The 18181-nt window shown below is 42.5% G+C and overlaps 1 protein-coding gene across 1 annotated transcript in view; it reads right to left on the bottom strand.

Moving 5' to 3' along the window:
• LYRM4 (LYR motif containing 4) overlaps positions 1 to 18181 on the bottom strand; it is a 114100-nt gene that overhangs the window by 81784 nt on the left and 14135 nt on the right. The window lies entirely within an intron of this gene.

Here is an 18181-nt window from a genome sequence, read left to right on the forward strand (position 1 = left end):
ACACACATAACCCCCCCAGCCCCGCCCAACATACATCACATGCAGTTCAGGGCAGCGGTTTAAGCGCAAGCCTTGCACATCAGACAGGCTTGGGTTTGAATTCTTTTCCAAGTTCCGTCTGTTTGTGAGAACCCGGGCAACCTTCTTACCATAAGCCCCCGTTTCCTCATTTTATGCCTGTCCAACAGGCATAATACTGCCTACCTCTCAGGGCTGCTGGGAAGGTTAGGCTTTAATGTGTGTCTGGAATTTGGTACGAAACCTGTACATAGAAAAACTCAAGAAATAAAAGCTATTCTTTTCTTCTTCCTCTTCTTGTTACACCTTAATGCAATTAGTACTCCCTCTCCTCACGTCAGCCTGGGCTTCACCCTGCACCCTCGGGGTCACACCAGGCTGTCGTGTGGATAATTAGCCACAGTAGACGATTCAAAAGTCGGTAACCTCTGGACTCCCACACTCAGAGAGTGATGGCCTTGACCCTGATGTCTGCCCAGCCTCACCAGACGCGACTGTCTCTAGTGTTTGTATGATCTCCGGTTGCTCTGCACTTCCCTTGAAATACCAGCTAAAGAATCCACATGAAACCATTAGTTCCATTTAGAAACCGAAGAACGGAAAAAGCAGCAAAGCAATGAGGGAAGGGGAATGCAATGTCCTTGGGAGCTGGGGGATGGATACAACTGAACTGGGAAACCTTACTTTGGAGAGGACTAATTTTGTTTCAGATAAACTTTCCTAACGTAAAAGAAAATTAAACATTCAAATATCAAGTCCATTTGCATTTAAAAGCAAGAGAAAATGAAATCTTTAAGAACCATACGGAGAAAAGTGGATGGTTTAGGAGCCTGCACTTCAGGGCGCGAGCTGCTGCGGAGCCTTCCATCTCAGCCCCATGGGAGCCTTCTGCAGTGTTCGCCGTGGAGCTTCTGGGCGCTCGGCATCCATCTCAGGGTCACGAGGATTGGAAATGGATATACATACATGGATTTATATAGATTTTCCTCATGTACAGCTGCTAACCTAACAAGACTGCAGGCAGCAGCTGGGTGGCTAAAGCAATCTCTGGCACCTTTCGTGCACAACATACTGGTTATTTGTGTCACACAACATCACCGTTCTCCCTCACACCCACACGCTCCTCCAAAACAGTTTCTTTCTGGTGGTGATGGGAATAGAGAAGGAACAAAATAGTTTAATTCTAATATTTCGTTCCATATGCAGACTTGGTTTTACAACAGGAATTTACCTCAGGGAATCATCCAGTGTTTCAACTCTTCTTTTTGGAAAAATAAAACGGGCAACAGTAGTTATTACTAAATTCATTCTTCTAAAAGCCAGCAACTAGCCAGAATAGCTAGGAGCAAAGGAGTATGTCTCGGAATGCAACGACCTAAGTTCTTCTGAAGTTTAAGGAAATTAGAAAATAGCTGAAGACACTCAACAATTTGTATCATTTGAGCTCAAGGTCAGCGTTCTAAGTGTGCTTTTGTGTATTCTAGTCTCCCCATATCTCCAAAGTCTATACCTAAAGGAACGAAGCTCTTGATCTTCCAATTAAATGTGTCTGAAGCAATCAAAAGCTGTCATTCCAATTCTGGCTGCACCTGTGGAACAAGTGACACGGAAAGGTCCCCTCCTCCCTTTCTTGCTCCTCCCCCCCCCTCCACGTCTAGAGCACAGGCATCTCCCTTTGCCCCAAGAGAAGACACTGCACTGGTTCTGGACCATAAAACCACTACTGCATGAACAGTTTTTAGTTATATGATTCTTATTTCAAATGGTCATCATTTTGTGAAGGTAATCACAAATCGGGCTGAGCCTTCTCATTTTCTAAGGAGGGGCTCACCACCAATGATTTCAATCCTGCCCCGCCCTGGTTTTTATCATCTGCGTTTTTTTCACGGCTGCCAAGGGAAACCATTTATCCTCGAACACGCTCTCGCCATCAGTCCCTTGACCGTATCACTGAGCAAGAACATTTCGAAGAAAAACGTGAGATGCTGCCAAGGAGATGGCAGCCAGCTGCTGCACAATGGCTTGCATTAGGGCGACCCTAGCGGGAGTCAGAGGCTGTTTGAAATAAGACAAAAAATTAACACGTAAAGGGCAACAGAACAGCAACGGCTACCAAGAGAAAGTAGACGGCATCCACAGAAACAGCAGGTGATTCTGCTCACACATCACGGCTCTGCCTCTACCCTCCGGAAACTCTGCAGTTTCTTAGCGCTGCTTTGTGCAGGAGATTCCCACGAGTCTTTTCTTCTCCACCCCCTCTCCCTGCTCCGTGCCAACAGACCTCCAGTGTACACAGGTGCTACTGGCTATCCTTTCCCCACTGCAAGGATCAAACCCCTTTGTGAGATTCTTCCAGCCACTCCAATGTCCCTGGTGCAGGGCAATACGGCCGGCAGTAACGACAGCTCTATAGTGCCTGAGGTCCTGCTTCACCTCTTTCCAGAACCACCGTCAGCCAAATGCAGGCCATAATAATCACAGCCGCCCAGCACCTGGAGGCTCCCATTGGCTTCAGCGGGCAAGAGGTGTGATCTGGCAACCAGCTGATGTAATATCCTCATTTCTGTCATCCTTCGTCACCACCCCACATGCTGGCTTCTCTGCTTATCCATCCTGTAAAAACATCTGTGCCTTCTCCCCTTCCCACAGCCCCAAGCCACGTATCCCAGTAACAAAACGACTCAACCCTTTCTCTTGGCCCCTTTGGGGCAAACTCCTGCACCTGCCTGGAAGGACGTCCTCCATCCACTGGCCTTAACTCGGAGGTGCCCTGCTCCTGAAGACACGCTTCCCTCGCAGCCACTAGGGGGAAGCTGCTTCGCCCTGTCTCCAGACTCCACGGGGCTGAGAGGCGAGCGCTGCTCCGCCCCTAGACCCTACTGCTGCTTCCGGATCCTCTGTTGACCCTTCCACAACGTTGAGGCCACACCACCCGATGGAACCATGGTGTGTGCGTCCGTGACGCTGCTGTCTGGTCACTTCTTGAGGTCAAGCCTTAAGAGTCATCAAGCCTTAATATCTAAAGGCCACTCGGTGCATACATAGGCCCCCAATTTTAGGTAACACAAATTTTCATAATACATAGTAAAGTAAGATCTTTAAAGTCAACTTTTATAGTGAGACAGATGACAGTGTTTTCAAACTGTTACTGAGGTATCTATCTTTGCTCTGCGGATGGAGAGTTCCGCAGCCGGCTAGTCTCTCCTCTTATCCTTTAGGTCAACTAGCTGTTTCTTCCTAGTCTTCCCTGCGGGCTTATCTGACTCTGCTACGTCTTGTATGTTGTATTCTCTAGGGCTCCATATTGGACCTCATTTTAATAACATGTCTTCCAGTAACCGCGTCTATGCCCAAGGTTTCAACTACCATATAAGTATATATGCCAATGGCTACCAAAACTTTCTCTAGAAAGTTTTGGTGGAACCCCAATCCACGGAACCTAACTGCCTTTTGGACTTGCCAACAAAAGGTGCCCACTATGCCCACTACAAATTCCTTCACTGAACACTTTCAAAACTGAAGTTATCATCTTCTTTTCCCTTTTCCCCAATGGCCAGTATTTCATTCCTAGGTAGGAGCATCCTCAGACAGCCAACTGTCCAAGTCAGATATTTGGGTATTCATCCTAAATTCCTTCCTTTCCCTTAATTCCTTACATTTAGACAATCACAAAATCTTACTGTTTCAACTTACAGTCTTCTGCATCATCTTCCACTTCTCCAAACCCTCAGCTCTAATCTTGGTTCAGGCTCTTACCTCAGATTAATGCAAAAGTCTTGGGATTATGGTGTATGTATGCTGTGTATGATAAAACGTATAGTAACAGCTTTAGAGGAAAAGCTCAAGGACCATTTGAAGGTCATAAGTACTCTGGGTAAGGAACAGAGCAGAAAGCTTCCTTCTTATGAACGTTGAAGTTCCCACTGGAATGGTAGCCCCACACAGTATGGACTTTTGTCTTCCTTGTGCCTGGCTCAGAGACAGTGCTTAATAAATATTTACTAAATATACAAACTTATCTAAATATCATATCAAAGAGACCTTCAAGAAAAATACTAATAATCCGTAAGGAAATCACAACAAAGAGTAAGAAACTGATAAAGAAATAGAATGGAAAGGGTTGTAGCACAAAGATTGAATTAACCTCTGAAAGGGAATGATTACAAAATTCACCATGAGAATCCAATGAAGAAGTCTAGAAGGCCTACCATGTAAGCACTGTGGGAGGTGGAGATCAACAAGGTTACTGGCCTCAGGGGCGGCGGGAGGACGAAATACACACCCAAAGCATGAAAGAGGAAATAAGAGCCAGGCAAAGGGAACTTAGAGGGTCTGAGGAGACTTCCTGGGGCAATGGAACAGTTCTTGACTGTATACTGGTCAAAAGGTTGAGCCTCACACTTAAAGTGGATGCTTTATTGTATGTAAATTATTCTTCAATAGGTTGACTTTTAAAGAAAATTGAAAGATAAATAGTATAGGAGCTACATTACACTTGCCCACTTTTTTTTTTTTTTTTTGCGGTATGTGGGCCTCTCACTGTTGTGGCCTCTCCCGTTGTGGAGCACAGGCTCCGGACGCGCAGGCTCAGCGGCCATGGCTCACGGGCCCAGCTGCTCTGCAGCATGTGGGATCTTCCCGGACCGGGGCACGAACCCGTGTCCCCTGCATCGGCAGGCAGACTCTCAACCACTGCGCCACCAGGGAAGCCCACATTTGTCCACTTTTAAGAAAAGCAAAGAAAGGAAACCCCCCCCCCAAAACAAAGACTGCAATGTTAGAGGATAATTATGTACACAGCTGAAGGAAGTAAAAATTAACAGTTATTACAGAAGCCAGAAGAGAGGACAAACTAGGAAATCAAATCTAAAACACAGAAAGATAAGTTGATGAGAAATATGTAAGAAAAAAATAACCTTCAGAAGAGGGCAAAGGTATATAACCTATGAATAATAAGTGTGAACAAAGTGGACTGTGTAGGTAATTAAAGTTCTAATGGAGAAAATATTTCAGAAGTGATTATAGAAAATTGAGACGGTTCATTGAGACTTAACAACCAGATGACAATGCCAAGTTATTTACTTTTAAAACATTGAACTCCAAGGTCAGAGGAAAAATATTTTAAGAAAGGATAAAAAAAAGAACTTTAAGCAGGTCGTACTGAATGCAATAGAGATAAGTATAACCTCAGATTTCGATTTTCAAAATCCACAAAGAAAAGGGCACTTTCTAGTCATTTGCAGTGTTGTTTTGAGGGTCCAAAGGGATAACAAATAATACCTATGATTTCTGGCACAGGTACCATGCACAGGGTACTGTGCTCAGAACTGGATATACATTATCTGATTTAATCCGCACAAACTACAACTCAGAGATTGGGGGGAAAAAAAAAGGCCAAGGTAAAATGTCCAGTAAGTGGCAGAGCTAGATTCTGCACCCAGCTGAACACAGTCTGGGAGTTTCAACTCCAAGCTGTGTCTCCTCCAGGGGCCAGTAAACCCCAACTATCCAACCTTTGACAAGTACTTGGGATAAGCCAAGTTCTTATTCATTTGCAAAGGCATTAAAAAAAGAAATTGTCTCTGGCATCACAAAGCTTAAAAAGATCATCTTATCTCCCAACACTGCTCCAAGTACTGCTACAAATAGTTCAAGTGCCAAGCATGTCTTAGGAAAAGCGGCTGAGAGCATATTATGAGGGAAAGAGCTGGTGACAAAAGCAGTAAGTGTAAGTGAAATAACTGAGTTTAATTATTTTAAGGAGGAGGACAATGACCAACGAGAAGGGGATGGGTAAGGAGGTAAAGTTACTATTAGAAAACCCACTCTGGAGACCAAAGGCTCTCAGTTTTGGGAGCAGCTGTAAATAAAACCCATTACATACTTCCCTGTTTACAATTCCCTAACAGTTTTCTGTTATCTTCAGGATAAGAGTCAAGTGCATTAGCATGGAAGGTATATTCCTGTTCATCAATCCCACCCCATCCAGCACCACTTCCAGAATGAAACACTGCCTGCAGCTTTATGGGAGACTTGGAGTTTTCTCAGTTCTTCCTGAAGGCAGGCCTGCTGTTTCTCCACATGTGGTGTGTCCTCCTCCAGCCTGATCTCTTGGCTAACTCCTACGCGTCCTTAAAGACCTGACCCACTTAGGAACAAATATGACAAAAGATTAATATCCTTAGCATATAAATAGCGCATATAAATTGAACAGGACAGAAGGACCACAGTAAATAAATGAGTGAGCAGCATGGACCAATAATTAACGAGAGAGCCCAAAGAGTGACTAAATTTAGAGAGATAGGTGATATAAATATATGAATGTTCAGCCTTGGTCATAATCAAAGAAATGTATATTTAAACAAGGTATAATTTTCTGCCCATCAAATTAGCAGAATTTTTTTTAAAAGTAAAGGGCGTGGGACTTCCCTCATGGCGCAGTGGTTAAGAATCCGCCTGCCAATGCAGGGGACACAGGTTCGAGCCCTGGTCCGGGAAGATCCCACATGCCCTGGAGCCACAACCGCTGAGCCTGCGTGCCACAACTATTGAAGCCCGTGAGCCTAGAGCCCGTGCTCACAAGAGAAGCCACCGCAATGAGAAGCCCGTGCACCACAACCAACAGTAGCCGCTGCTCACCTCAACTAGAGAAAGCCCGTGCACAGCAACGAAGACCCAACGCAGCCAAAAATAAATAAATAAATTTATATATATATGTTAAAAAAACTAGGAAAAGTAGATTACAGTTATACTCTGTGACATGTCCACGTATCAATGTGTAATATATCTAACGATGAGACAAAATTTAAAGAAAGTTTCCTATACTTACAGCATCAACGTCTAGTAAACGATGGGAACTCAGCTTCCCAGAAGGATGCATTCCCTGGAAATTCTGGATAGCTGATATTTGCGTACTCCTTGATTCGATAATATGACAGGTCATCTTTCTTTGTGCACATGAATAAGAGGAAGAGAGTTTCGGGCTTTGCTGGTGGCGCAGTGGTTAAGAATCCGCCTGCCAGTGCAGGGGACACGGGTTGGAGCCCTGGTCCGGGAAGACCCCACATGCCGCAAAGCAACTAAGCCCGTGCACCACAACTACTGAGCCTGCACTCTAGAGCCCGCGAGCTACAACTACTGAGCCCACGTGCCACAACCACTGAAGCCCAGGTGCCTAGAGCCTGTGCTCCACAAGAGAAGCCACCTGGATGAGAAGCCCGTGCACTGCAATGAAGAGTAGCCCCCACTTGCCGCAACTAGAGAAAAGCCTGTGCGCAGCAACAAAGACCCAACGCAGCCAAAAAGAAATAAATAATAATAATGAAAAAAACCTAAAGGGCATGTACAGCCTGATGGTGGGATATGAACTATATCTCCTGTGGGGAAAATAGTATCATACGTCATAATGTATAATGATGTTCATAATCTTTTATCCACTAATTCTATTCTTAGTGATCCTACAGAAACAATCTGAAATATGTACAAAGATGTATACAGAAAGATATGCATTACAGAATTGTTTTATAAGCATTAAAAATAGAAACAACCTTAAATGTTCATAAATGATGACATTATGCAGCTTTTAAAAAAGATGCTTCAAAAACCTTAAAGCGGTAGATACTAAAGTCGGAGGTATAAAAAGGTGTGAGGAGAATTATCAGTCTCCCTCCCGCTCCCGACCCTGTTCTCTCTAGATGCAACCACAGTTGCCAGGTTCCTTGTAGCCTCCCAGAGACACTGGGTTCGCATTATACCCTCTATGTGTATACTTCTCTTCATAAGTAGTGGAGTTCTAAACATATGGCGCACCTCTAATTCCTGAATAAAAATGTATCTGAGCAATCATTTCCTGTCAGTACAAATGAGCTGACCCATAAAGGGCTGTGCAGCGTTCTACCATATGCGTGAATTAGAGTCCATTTAGTGGGCCCCTTATTAATGGGTATTTAGGTTGTTTCTGATCTTGCTATTACTATAGCATTACGTGCATGTGTGTCTATGGGAACAATTCGTAGAAATGGAACCAGTAGGGCAAAGGATGTGTATATGGTAGATTTGATAAAATATCAAAGTTCTCTCTGCAGAGGGACCGGTCCAAGCTTCCACCAGCAACATGTAAGTTGCTTGTTTTCAACACCATTGCCAACACGTGTCATCAAACTTTCTGATCTTTGCTAACCTAACAGATGAAAAATGGTCTCTCATTTCACATTTTTTTGTTGTTGTTGTGGTACGCGGGCCTCTCACTGTTGTGGCCTCTCCCGTTGTGGAGCACAGGCTCTGGACGCGCAGGCTCAGTGGCCATGGCTCACGGGCCCAGCCGCTCCGCAGCATGTGGGATACTCCCAGACCGGGTCACGAACCCGTGTTCCCTGCATCGGCAGGCGGACTCTCAACCACTGCGCCACCAGGGAAGCCCCTCTCATTTCACTTTTAATTACATTTTTCTTGTTATGAGTGCTGCTGACCACCTTTTCACAAGTTTAAAGCCCTCTGTGTCTGTTAATAACCTTTGCCTTTTCTTAACTGAGTGATTTGTTTTTTTGATTGATTTGTAAGACCTATTTAGGAAGGTGTTAAGGAAACTATCCCTTTGGGGTGAGTTGCAATGTTCTCCTTGGACTGTCATTTGACTTTATGTGTGTGTGCTTTGTCACGTAAAAACATTCAGTTCTTACGCAGTAAAGCGTATCACTTTTCATGTTATGACTTCTGGTTATATATATGTACAAAAGTCTTCTCTACTGTGAAATCACAAAAAATATTCACCCATGTATTCTTGAGAATTTTTATGATTTATCTTTTTATGTTTAACTCTTTGATCTTCCTGGAATTAATTTTAGTGGAAGGTGTGGAATATGGAATCTAACTTTACCGTCTAATGTTAAGTTTTCTGAAATGAAGGATATAACTTTACATTCAGGATGATCTCAATTAGGTAAAATATAGGTACAGAAAAACTACAAGGAAACAGCATGTTAAGAATAATTAGTTTTGATTATTGGAATTTATGCTTTCTAAATTATTACAATAATCATTAGTTACAAATTATTTTAAAGTGCCTAATGACATAACGAAATCAGTAATTTACCATAATAAAGAAAAATTGGCAATAGTGAAGGTTCAATCTGTGCGAGAACAGATTAGGGAAGGAAATATACTTAAATAGAAGAGCTGTACAATGGGGGGTTAAATTAAAGCAGTGCCATGGGGAAAAGAAATATTCAGTAGATAAAAACAAGAGGTTCTACAAGTTTATTTTGAGGTAACAATGGGACAACAAGGTAGATATGTCCAGCAGGCTACCAGAAACACGGTTTTGGATCTCTGGTGAGAAGGCCCAAGCTGGCAATAAACCTGAAAATCATTGATAAGGAAGAAGGAGGCAAAATCGTGGGTGCAGATGCGTTTGCTCGGAGGAAAGCAGTAGAATGGGAAAAGAAGCTAGCCTGGGACAGAGCCCTGGAGAAACAGTGCCAGTAACTAAGAGCAGGCAGAGTGCAGGAGGAAAGACACAAGACAAGGAGGCACACTTCACAAGCAGAGAGCACGCAGGAGCGTCCCGAGTCCTAGAAAGGAGAAGACAAAGGCTGGAAAAGGCCTCGCTGCAGCCAGCGGCTGGGGCGGCATTAGTAACTTCAGCAAGAACATCATCAGCTATACTCAGTGACTACAGTGCAGTACCTGTATGAAGAAAAATCCTGAATTCTTGAAAATGCATTCATAAACAGCAACTGGGTGTAGGAAAAAGTTCATTACATACTAAGAAAATATTTTTAAAATAATAAAAAATATAATGCATAAAATCTTTGGAATATAGTCAAAGCCATATTTAGATGAAAGTATGTAGTCAAAGCCATACTTAAAGCTAATGGCTTACAGAGTAATATGTAATTACTAATGACTTTATTAGTAATAAAATAAAAGCGGAGTTTAATAAATTAGAAATATTTCCTAACATTTTAGAAAGGCCATGGTATCCCATAAGAAAATAGTAAACTGGTATTTTAAAAATGGGTCAAACAAACTAAAAATGAAACAAAAAAATCGGCGGAGTTAGCTAAGACCACTGAGTTTATTCTTTTTTTTTTTTTAACATCTTTACTGGAGTATATTGCTTTACAATGGTGTTAGTTTCTGCTTTATAACAAAGTGAATCAGCTATACATAAACATATACATATATCCCCATATCTCCTCCCTCTCGCGTCTCCCTCCCATCCTCTCTATCCCACCCCTCTAGGTGATCATAAAGCACGGAGCTGATTTCCTTGTGCTATGCGGCTGCTTCCCACTAGCTATCTATTTTACATTTGGTAGTGTATATATGTCCATGCCACTCTCTCACTTCATCCCAGCTTACCCTTCCCCCTTCCCGTATCCTCAAGTCCATTCTCTACATCTGCGTCTTTATTATTGTCCTGCCCCTAGGTTCTTCAGAACCATTTTATTTATTTTTTGGTTCCATATATATGTGTTAGCATACGGTATTTGTTTTTCTCTTTCTGACTTACTTCACTTACTTATTTCATACAGAGTATGACAGACTGTAGGTCCATCCACCTCACTACAAATAACTCAATTTCGTTTCTTTTCATGGCTGAGTAATATTCCATTGTATATATGTGCCACATCTTCTTTATCCATTCTTCTGTCGATGGACACTTAGGTTGCTTCCATGTCCTGGCTATTGTAAATAGAGCTGCAATGAACATTGTGGTACATGACTCTTTTTGAATTCTGGTTTTCTCAGGGTATATGCCCAGTAGTGGGATTGCTGGGTCGTATGGTAGTTCTATTTTTACCTTTTTAAGGAACCTCCATACTGTTCTCCATAGTGGCTGTATCAATTTACATTCCCACTAACAGTGCAAGAGGGTTCCCTTTTCTCCACACCCTCTCCAGCATTTACTGTTTGTAGATTTTTTGATGATGGTCATTCTGACTACTGTGAGGTGATGCCTCATTGTAGTTTTGATTTGCATTTCTCTAATGATTAGTGATGTTGAGCATTCTTTCATGTGTTTGTAAGTGATCTGTATATCTTCTTTGGAGAAATGTCTATTTAGGTCTTCTGCCCATTTTTGGATTGGGTTGTTTGTTTTTTTGATATTGAGCTGCATGAGCTGCTTGTAAATTTTGGAGGTTAATCCTTTGTCAGCTGCTTCATTTGCAAATATTTTCTCCCATTCTGAGGGTTGTCTTTTCGTCTTGTTTGTGGTTTCCTTTGCTGTGCAAAAGCTTTTAAGTTTCATTAGGTCCCATTTATTTATTTTTGTTTTTGTTTCCCATTACTCTAGAAGGTGGGTCAAAAAGGATCTTGCTGTGATTTATGTCCTAGAGTGTTCTGCCTATGTTTTCCTCTAAGAGCTTTATAGTGTCTGGCCTTACATTTAGGTTTTTAATCCATTTTGAGTTTATTTTTGTGTATGGTGTTAGGGAGTGTTCTAATTTCATTCTTTTCTTTTTCTTTTTTTTTTTTTTTTGCAGTAAGCGGGCCTCACTGTTGTGGTCTCTCCCGTTGCGGAGCACAGGCTCTGGACACGCAGGCTCAGCGGCCATGGCTCACGGGCCCAGCTGCTGCGCGGCATGTGGGATCTTCCCGGACCAGGGCATGAACCTGTGTCCCCTGCATCGGCAAGCAGACTCTCAACCACTGTGCCACCAGGGAAGCCCTCTAATTTCATTCTTTTACATGTAGCTGTCCAGTTTTCCCAGCACCACTTATTGAAGAGGCTGTCTTTTCTCCATTGTATATTCTTGCCTCGTTTATCAAAAAATAAGGTGACCATATGTGCGTGGGTTTATCTGTGGGCTTTCTATCCTATTCCATTGATCTATATTTCTGTTTCTGTGCCAGTACGAGTTTATTCTTTTATGTTATGGCTTCTGGAGTATACATCAGAAAACAAAATTATAAAAAAAGAGTGAGGAGGATTGCAAGTTTGAGAAGAGGGGTTTAAAACAATTATTTCAGAAACAGAGAGGCTGAGCAGACTTCCAGAATTCGCTATGCAATGAGAAGAGCCAGCTGAGGTTGGTAACATCCAGGACGGTGGTACCAATCTGCCAAACTGGGTGAATTTTGTCCAGCTGAGTTCAGTTGCCCAGGTGTAGTTATGGAAAAGACAGATGTGTGTGTAAGGAATTATGGTAAATTAATGGTCTCTATGTATTAAAATAATAAATATGAAAATTATGTACATAACAAAAAGTATATTCAAAACACTATGACCTAAAAACCATTTTTATATAAATGCAGATTTTAGGTACAGTTCTATGGGGATTTTTAAAAAGGTAACAGTCTCTTTAAAAAAAAAAAAAACAACAATAAATAATGGAAAGAAAGAAAAGTACCACCGTCCTGTAGCAGATGCTCTCCTCAGGCCCTAGAGGAAAAGTTTAGGAGTATTTCTGTCCAGGCTTCCTTTTTGGTGCATGAAAACATTGAAGATCTTTAACCTACAATTCATCAAAATTAAACTTCTAATTACCACTTGGATCTATCCTCATTGCCACTGACATTCTGCTGCAAACAAGATTTTTCAAAATGTAAACCAATTTATCAAAGTAAAGGCCACCTATAAAACACTGTCTAGCTTTGTGGCAGTGAGGCACACAGATTGAGCGGCGGCGGGGCCCTGGCTTCCCCGTTTCTTGGTTCTAGACACGGCTGTGTAGACAGCACGGGTGCCCCGCAAGCTGCACTCGAAGAGCTCAGACCCACAGTCCCCTCCTCACATGTTCCTGGACCAAAAGAGAAACATGTCCTTCATTTGTGGAGTCCTTCAAACTACTCCTGTGAGGGAAAAACCAAAGATAATGCTCAAGTATTAACTGTCCTCACATATACATACCCTCTTCTTATGGATCTGGCCATATTTCTTTTAAAAGTATCACCATGACATAAAAGCTCCATATGCAGGTATGGGATTTTCTGGCTTCTTACCCACGACCCCCTCATCTACCAGAGATGAGCCTGACCTGGTACTAAAAAAAGCAAACCTAAGCTTTCATCATGTAATAAGTGTTAAAAGTTAGACTACAGAATACAGCTTTAAAAATTATATTTTAAAATTACAGTGTGGGGCATCCCTGGTGGCGCAGTGGTTGAGAGTCCGCCTGCCGATGCAAGGGACACGGGTTCGTGCCCTGGTCCGGGAAGATCCCACATGCTGCGCAGAGGCTGGGCCCATAAGCCATGGCCGCTGAGCCTGCGTGTCTGGAGCCTGTGCTCTGCAACGGGAGAGGCCACAACAGTGAGAGGCCCGCGTACCACAAAAAAAAAAAAAAAAAAAAAAAAAAATTACAGTGTGAACCATGCCAATGTAAGACAGGACCTTTAAATGATTTAAATTTGAGAAGAATAACTATGTATGGTAGAATATTCAATTAATTTTGGATTTTCCACTTTATGTGGGAAAATAAAGCACGAACAATAAAAATTGCTCTTGGTCATTAAACTCAAATGTCTTCATTAAAATTTCCTATCAGCGCTGCTAAGAAGAAGCCAAATAAAATGCGTTTTTGTTTATTTTATCCTTTCCTCCTGCCATTAGTCACCAGCAAGAATAAGTGAGCAATGTATGTTTTCTAGATATAAGGAGGTCTCATGGATAAGATCAACAGTGCCAGGCAGACAATGGGTGATGTGGCAGATTTGGGGAGCCCTCCAACTGCATAGAAGTGCTTTCAAGAGTCTAAAGCAGGAGAGAGTCAGATCTGACATGTGGACCCACACTTCCCACCATGCACTGCGTGAAAATACCAGTATTCCCTCAGGAAGAGCCACAAAGAATATTTACACATTAAAGCAGTGAAGATACCTGGAAATGTGAGAAAGCAAAGTTAGGCACCTGGATTCCTTCACAGGGCTTCTCCCTCTCCAGTAACACCCATTACATTTTGGGAAATGCTGATCTGGACAAAACTTCTACCCAGGCAGCCCCTTCAAGGTTCAGAGGCTGGAGGCTGAAAGGGCAGGTCCCAGGCGTGTGCCAACAGTTCCCACAGGCAAGTCCTGCTCGTTCATTAAAGGCTACTTACAGACCCTCCTCTCACAGCAGCTAATGGATCCAGGGTACCTGCTGCAAACCAGGCACAGCTGCACCTGTATCTCCTCTAACCCTCTAGCAACACAGCCTACGAAGTACATCAGCTGATCTTAGATGTGTGAGGTCCATGAGTCACAGCAGAGATTGTCAATATATTCCCCGCCCCTTCTTCCAAAAGGTCCCCACCATACACATCCCACAGCCAAGTCCAAAGTCAAATCATGATAATGAAGGGGTGAACATTCCACGCCCTAATATGCCACTTCGGCATTTGGTTATTTTGAGCTGAAGGCAACTGAGAAACAGCAGATGCAGGAAGGGCTCTCTGCCCTTCTCTTTTCTGCCAAAAGCAGGGCATAAATTTCTCATGAGAAAGGTGTCCTCCTGGTACCAGTAAGAAGAGAACATTCTTACCATCAGATATGGGGAGTTTATGCTGAGATGAGTCTGCACAAACCACACTAAAATAACCCTTGTCTTCTGTTAGTTTCCCCCATATATTTCCTAGTCAATTTCCAACACCATCCTGTCCTTAGCTGCCCAAATCCCTTGGCTTTGTCTAGTCACTGCTCCACAATTTACGGCCCTTTGTAAAACTGGTATACAAGCCCCCAAGTCTAACTGCTTCTTTGGGGTTGTCACTTTTCTATGAAGCTCCTTCCATGCTATACAAAAATATTAACATGAAATAAAATTCGTACATGGTCTCTCCTGTTAGTCTTCTGACAGTTTAATTCACAGGCTCCATGCACAGAGCATAAGAGAGTTGAGTAAGTTTTTCCTCCCCTACAGTGGTCTTAGCTTCAGTGCTCAGGACTGTGGGCAGTTCTGGCTTTGAGAAGATGCTGATCCGTGGATGTGGAACCTGGTCTTACCTGAGTGTCCTGTGTCAGGCTGGTATTCTATAGCCCTTTCCTCAGCCTGTCCCTTCACTCCACTGTAACCAACCATCTTACTCTGTATAAAGAAGGGTGGTCAAAATTCTGACTCTAATTTCAAGCCATATTTCTTAAAACAGCCTGTACCGTATATTTTCTATCATGATGTTAAAAAAAACCCCAACAAAATAAAAACTCTCATTATTTAAGAGGACTAAATTTAGGCTGCTTTATATTTGAAATATTAATTTTGAGGGACTCTTCACCATTATTTAAAAATATTCTTTCTGTTTGTATCGAATATCCCCGAGATGCAGAGAAAAGAAGACTTCTGTGAGATGCACTTACTACTCAAAGATAGGTCTTTGTTCATTAGCTCACACTCATCCCAGACTCAGCCCCAGACTCGGCGTGAGCTGCTTAAGATCCAAGTGGAAACCGGCCATGGTTTCACAAAGCTCCTGGGGTTGGGACACACTATAAATCACTATATCTTATAATGGGACTATATGGGTAGTGCTCTGAGAACAGAGAGGAAGGAGGGAGTAACTCAGCCCGGGGGTCTGGGAAGTCTTTCTAGGGAGGTTGACATCCTTGAAGGATGAAAGGAATTTCACCACAGTGGAGAGCCATTCTGCAAAGGGAGGCCAAAGACAAATCCAGAATTCAAAATCCCTTATTTCTATATGACTGGGAAAACATATGGGAAAGGAAAGAAAAATATGGAAGAAGGAATACAGAGCCTTGGAGGAAGGAGAGAGGGAAAAAGGAAGACTACTTTTTAAAAAGTATGAGGATCTCACCACAGGATGGAATCCTCTGGTAATATGTAGTGATGAGATTAAGGGTGTAGGATAATATTCAGGGTAAAGTTGTGGTTTCAGTATTGTAGCTCTCAAGCAGAATTTAGTTCCCACTAATGAGCACATCTGCCTTCTGTGCAGTCTCCTGGCCTCTGGCCCCCCTGTCACTCTGTCTGCAGCACTGCTGTCCAGCCCCCTTACCCCCCATCATGCTGCCTGGGATGCTGGGACTTATGGGCACAGCTTCCAGGTTCTTTGTCTCACCTGACAGGAGCCCAGACCTTGTCCATCTCTGTGTCCCCATAGGACATACTACGCTTTGCGCACAGTAGGTGCTCTATAACAACTGTTGAATTGAAAAATTCTATTTAGTTAGAATACAAGGAGAGAAAAACTCCCACAAAAACCTGTGACCCAATGATAAATGTAAGATTTCTATTCCAACAGGAAAAAGAATTCAATTACATTTAGCCAGAAGAATTACATAAACAGACTAAAATGACGTTATGAATTTTTTTAGTCTAACAAGCAATTTTAGATACTATTTTAATCTTTCACCTACTAACTACATGTTTGTGTCTTTTCTTTACTATTCATTTAATACACACTATAGCAAATTAGTAAGATTAGTTCTGGAAAGAATTTACATATATCTCCAGTTACTGTTATAGTTCAACATTTGCTATGTTTGGCATAAAGCATTTGAACACACAACTGATCATCACAATTCTAATCCATTAAACGTGAGGTAAGTCACTTTCGAATATTTTAGACAGAAAAATAATCTGGTTGTGTTAGTCTTAAGAACACAGTTCAGGGTCTATTCTTTTACCTCTGGGTTCAAGCTTACTTGGTTACAAAGCAGTTTCATCAGAAAAAAATGTGTTTACTAACTGACTGCCACTGAAAAAAATTTGAAAATATAAAATGTTTTCCCTAGTTTTGAGATGATGAATATATATAATATATTGGCTCGGAATGGGAAGAAATGTTATCAGTATGCTAAATGCTAAACTCTACCTTTCTGGAGGAGACTATGTCAACAAAACTATGACCACCTGAGAAGAACAAAGTGTAGTGAAATCTCTCTCTCTCTCTCTCAGCACAGAGGGAAAGCCATTCTCCTGAATGCAGATATCGAGCTTTTAACAAACAAGAGTGGTCTTAACAGACAATGGCTCTGAGCTCAAGATATATGAAAAATTAGCTTTAGATAAAATTTTCTGAAACCAGTCTTAATTTTGGGCACCTGTTAAGTGGCTCATAGCTCACACGAATCCTATAGAATAAACCAATTTAGTTACCCAGGGGTTCATTTTATAACTAATTTACTTGAGGGTCTCACCTGAAAGTTCTTTTGTTTAAACAGATCATCCATCATAGTAGCCCCTTAAAACAATCTCTAAGGGGCCTCCCTGGTGGCGCAAGTGGTTGAGAGTCCGCCTGCCGATGCAGGGGATACGGGTTCGTGCCCCGGTCTGGGAGGATCCCATATGCCGCGGAGCGGCTGGGCCCGTGAGCCATGGCCGCTGAGCCTGCGCGTCCGGAGCCTGCGCGTCCGGAGCCTGTGCTCCGCGACGGGGGAGGCCACAACAGTGAGAGGCCCGCATACCGCAAAAAAAAAAAAAAAAAAAAAAAAAACAATCTCTAAGTTATAGAATTGGAAGGTTTTGAACTGGAGGAGATCCGAGATTCTCAGGGGTCTCGGGTTCTGGTCATGGTAAATCCCTCAATGTGGGGGCGAAGCTTTCTACTTAGCCTAGATCTTACCTGGGAGCATAACTTCACACCCACTGCTATTCAAAATGAATCAAAACTTAGAACCAAATACTATTTATGGAGGACTCACTAAAAGGCAAGCCCTCTACCTGTCCCCCTGGCTACTCTGCACCAGGCACCTGCAATCTTGGTCTCTTGCAGAACTGCTTTATTCACTGGGGGCTTGTGCCATTAGTCAAGATTATGAGATGCCAGAAGAAACTGCCCTTTGAAATTGGTTTTATGGAATTTATGCTAAGAATGTGGCCCTGCATACAAAGAGCCACAAGATAAATTTCTTGGGTGTTAGTACCAGGAAGAGTTGCACTTCTAAGCACACGGCTGCTTTTATATCATGACACTGTGACTCACATAACTAGTCATGGTCCTCTCTGGCTCCTGGGAAGCTCAGAGCCAGACCGGAGGTGGTACTACGGCTGCCAAATGTTCAATCTTCCAAGCATTCAGTTTGCTTGCTAACCTCATTCCAGGTGTCATTTTGGTTTTCTTACCCTTATTTTTCTGATTTCCTCAATTAAGAATAAAATTAAATGAAGTTTGTTTTCAGTGTGAGAAAGGATGGGGTTCCAAAATTTCTTATTTATGAATTGAGAATTTGGAACAATAGCGCTAAAAGATGGTAAGGTCCTCGGGGCCTCCCTGGTGGCGCA

The sequence above is a fragment of the Mesoplodon densirostris genome, chromosome 10 (assembly GCF_025265405.1).
Source record: "Mesoplodon densirostris isolate mMesDen1 chromosome 10, mMesDen1 primary haplotype, whole genome shotgun sequence".
Taxonomy (NCBI): Eukaryota; Metazoa; Chordata; class Mammalia; order Artiodactyla; family Ziphiidae; genus Mesoplodon; species Mesoplodon densirostris.